Here is a 4542-nt window from a genome sequence, read left to right as displayed (position 1 = left end):
CCCCTCATAGCCTAGTTCCTCTCTAGGTTTCTTCCTAGGTTTTGGCCATTCTAGGGAGTTTTTCTAGCCACCGTGCTGCTACACCTGCATTGCTTGCTGTTTGGGGGTTTTCATGGACTAGGTACTGGTAATCCCTGTATAAAGCCAAGGTATCAAATCAAATCAAATGTTATTTGTCACATACACATGGTTAGCAGATGTTAATGCGAGTGTAGCGAATTGCTTGTGCTTCTAGTTCCGACAATGCAGTAATAACCAACAAGTAATCTAACTAACAATTCCAAAACTACTGTCTTATACACAGTGTAAGGGGATAAAGAATATGTACATAAGGATATATGAATGAGTGATGGTACAGAGCAGCATACAGTAGATGGTATCGGGTACAGTATATACATATGAGATGAGTATGTAAACAAAGTGGCATAGTTAAAGTGGCTAGTGATACATGTATTACATAAGGATGCAGTCGATGATATAGAGTACAGTATATACGTATGCATATGAGATGAATAATGTAGGGTAAGTAACATTATATAAGGTAGCATTGTTTAAACCTCATGGGGATAGGGCTGTCTACTGCCCCGCTGGAGTAATTGCATGCCCATAGTAAACATAAAATGTTTTTGTCAAAAGTTGCTAATATATGCAAATAAAAAACATTATTGAATAGAAAACACTCTAAAGCTTCTAAAACCATTTAAATTATGTCTGTATGTAAAGCAGAACTCTCAGGGCAGTCATTCTCCCAAACTCTCTCGTCATCATAAAAGTTGGCCCAACATTGACGTCATCGCCCCCACCCTTCCCAAGCAGTTACAGTTCTGGGAACAGTCTCTCTCTCTTCAGCGCGATCTCAGCTTTCAATGGGGCTTCTCATTGTTAGAATCGCACGCTCACGAGAGTTTTGGCGGGCCGAAACCTTTCGGTCACGCAAAAAAACAGGTCACTTTTATACACGCTCTGGTCAAGTCCTGTCTTTTTTCCAAGATCGATTAAACGGTGACTGTGTTTCTGTTCGTCCTCACGATTGCTGTACACCTTTATAACATGTTAAAGCTTGATTATGAAGTTAGATTGACAAGTTTAATCGACATATAATATGTAAGTTCGGCGTTTTGGTGCGCATCCACATGACTTTTGGCTACATTTCAACCGAAATGTGTCGTGTTTGAAACGGAAAGACACAGACTGCAAAACTAAACGCTGTTTTTGGTAAGTATAATTCCTTCCAGGTCTTCTGATGGAAGAACAGCAAAGGTAAGGGAATATTTATGTGGTAAATTTGGGTTTATGTGGACTCCAAGATAGAGGAGCCATAATGCTACTTTTTGAGCGCTGACTCATAGTATAGCCTAGTGAACGAAACCTGTAACGGGGGGTGGGGGGTGTTCCAAAATTGGAATGCTAGTCCCCTTCTGGTTAAAGTGGCTAGTGATATATTTACATAATTTCCCATCAATTCCCATTATTAAAGTGGCTGGAGTTGAGTCAGTGTCAATGTCAGTGTGTTGGCATCAGCCACTCAATGTTAGTGGTGGCTGTTTAACAGTCTGATGGCCTTGAGATAGAAGCTGTTTTTCAGTCTTTCGGCCCCAGCTTTGATGCACCTGTACTGACCTCGCCTTCTGGATGATAGCGGGGTGAACAGGCAGTGGTTCGGGTGGTTGATGTCCTTGATGATCTTTATGGCCTTCCTGTAACATCGGGTGGTGTAGGTGTCCTGGAGGGCAGGTAGTTTGCCCCAGGTGATGCGTTGTGCAGACCTCACTACCCTCTGGAGAGCCTTACGGTTGAGGGCGGAGCAGTTGCCGTACCAGGCGGTGATACAGCCCACCAGGATGCTCTCGATTGTGCATCTGTAGAAGTTTGTGAGTGCTTTTGGTGACAAGCCGAATTTCTTCAGCCTCCTGAGGTTGAAGAGGCACTGCTGCGCCTTCTTCATGATGCTGTCTGTGTGAGTGGACCAATTCAGTTTGTCTGTGATGTGTATGCTGAGGAACTTAAAACATGGACTAGGTACTGGCAATCCCTGTATAAAGCCAAGTTATCTTTACTCAATGTGAATTTTCTATTACTTCTCTATTTTCTTTCTCTCTGCCTTGTTGGGAAGGGCCCGTTAAGGAACCATTTCGCTGTTAGCCTACACCTTTTCTAAAACGAAAATATGTTGCAATGAACATTTAATTTGATTGGACACACACCTGTCTGTTGCAGAGACAGCGACCTAACTGAATTACCTGTGTGTGTTCATCAGCCTCAGTAGAACCCAAGGTAGTAACATAGTTGTTGCTCATCAAATCTCCAGTACCGTCTGTGTGGTGTATAACAGTTAGAGTGTATTCTTTATGAGTATTCAAAATGGAGTCCAATACCGTACATAGTGCATTCCTATGTATTAGAGGCGGCAGCGTAGCCTAGTGGTTAGAGCGTTGGACTAGTAACCGGAAGGTTGTGAGTTCAAACCCCCGAGCTGACAAGGTACAAATCTGTCGTTCTGCCCCTGAACAGGCAGTTAACCCATTGTTCCCAGGCCGTCATTGAAAATAATAATTTGTTCTTAACTGACTTGCCTGGTTAAATAAAAAAATATAAAAAAATAGAGCTCTGGGCAAATTAAGTGCACTATATCGGGAATAGGGCGCCATTTGAGACACAGCTGTAGTGTGTATAGACGTTGGGCTCCTGAGTGGCACGGTGGTCTAAGATGCTGTATCTCAGTGCAAGAATACCTGGTTCCAATCCAGGCTGCATCACATCTGGCTGTGATTGGGTGTCCCATAAGGCGGTGCCTAGGTTTGGCTGGGGTAGGCTGTCATTGTAAATAAGAATGTGTTCTTTATTAACTGACTTGCCTAGTAAAATATAAAATAAGTATATTGACAGGCTGCAAAATGCCAACTCCTTGAATAATAACACTATTACAGGCAACAATTGAAAACTCTAAATATAATTTTATATATATATAATTATATAACTCAAGGTTATAGTCAAACAGAGTGCCGCTAAAATGGAATATAAAGATTCAAATGGCATTTATTTGTATTTATTTTTTGCTTACTTCCATCTTGGCATTTGGAAAGCTGTTTATCCACATTAAACAATGATAGGTCATATTGCAAATGTAGATTGTACAGCTAAAAAATATCTAATGTGTTGATTTAATTTGACTGTTTGTAAATGTCCTTGATTATAGCATGAATTCTGCATCATTCACAGTGTTTATAACTGTGGACGTGGGAGTATTCGGAGTAAAGCTTTTGACTATAGAAGAACAACTGAACAGAATAGCTGAGTTTTTTTTTTTTTTACAGACACATTAACGTCAACAACGACCTGAGGGAAATATGTAAATAGAGGGTCTGCCTATATAAATGGACTGGAGGAAATCACATTTTAAATGCTTATAAGTTCTGTCAACATGAAATGAAATACCTGTCTATCATGTCACATTTCACAGTCTTCAGGTTTAAGTTATTTTGGGGGGTTTAATCGGGATAATCCAGTGCAACATGAATGTTGCAGGCCTGCTAGCACATCAATAACTCACTCTGACGTACAAAGCTTTTATAATTCATAAAGTCCTTTCACGGAAGATGTCCTTGGTTCTTCAGCAACAGGCAGGAAAGATGTCCTTGTTTCCTCAGTGACAGAAAAGCATTGCAACCAGTTGCCTGTAATGTAGCAGACATATTTAATTCCACTAGACAGCTAGCTAGTGTGAGATAAGACACGCCCCTCATTAATCATATTTAATTCCACTAGGCAGCTAGCTAGCGCAAGATAAGACACGCCCCTCATTAATCATATTTAATACCACAGTGTAGCTAGCTTGTTACGCGGAGTGGAACAGGGGAACCCAAGAGCAGACTCAGACGAGGAGACTGAGATGAAGTAACCAAAATATTTATTGAACCCCAGGTGGGGGATGGAGTGCAGGTCAGGGGATGCTCGGGCGGGTTGCTGGAAACCAGGTGCGGAGGCTGAGGCTGGAGCGAGATGGGTCGAGACAGGGTAAGCAGGTCCGGAGGGAGTAGTAGAGTGGGGAATCCAGGACAGAGTAGCAGGATGACGAGACGTGGGACAGGAGAATGGGATCAGAGTCAGAGCGGGCAGAACTGTAGCGGAGACGAAAACCGTGTCAGGAAGGAAAACAGGCACAACAGGATAACAGGATCTGAATAGTAACAAAAGGCTAGAAACGTAGACTGACTGAGCAGAGATTACAATCTGGCAGTGTGGAAGTGGCAGGGCTGAGTATTTGTAGAGGTCTCGATTATGGAACAGGTTGCAGCTGGTGGGGATCGACTCTGACTCCAGCACACCTGTCTCCACCCACACAATCACATACACAGAGAGAGAGGGAGAGAGTACTGGGGGAGTGTCGGCAGGTCAAGGAGACACAGGATGAGCAGTAGAGGGCATTGCAGGAGCAGATGTGACATTGATAGCAGTGTAGCTGTCTAGCGTGAGATATGATAGGAACATCATTAATCATATTTAATACCAGTGTAGCTAGCTAGCGTGAGATATGATACGAAC

The 4542-nt window shown here is 42.6% G+C and overlaps 1 long non-coding RNA gene across 1 annotated transcript; it reads right to left on the bottom strand.

The window, feature by feature from the left end:
• Positions 1-3890: 3890 nt before the first annotated feature.
• Positions 3891-4276, bottom strand: LOC124022790. The gene is made up of 2 exons (XR_006836629.1): positions 4214-4276; positions 3891-4118 (listed from the first exon to the last, which is right to left on the bottom strand). It is a non-coding gene; the product is annotated as an uncharacterized LOC124022790 (long non-coding RNA).
• Between the last annotated feature and the right edge of the window lie 266 nt (positions 4277-4542).

Source organism: Oncorhynchus gorbuscha, unplaced genomic scaffold (genome assembly GCF_021184085.1).
Source record: "Oncorhynchus gorbuscha isolate QuinsamMale2020 ecotype Even-year unplaced genomic scaffold, OgorEven_v1.0 Un_scaffold_1427, whole genome shotgun sequence".
In the NCBI taxonomy this organism is placed as follows: domain Eukaryota; kingdom Metazoa; phylum Chordata; class Actinopteri; order Salmoniformes; family Salmonidae; genus Oncorhynchus; species Oncorhynchus gorbuscha.
Note: the sequence above shows the minus strand (reverse complement) of the source record. Positions and strands in the feature narration are given on the sequence as shown.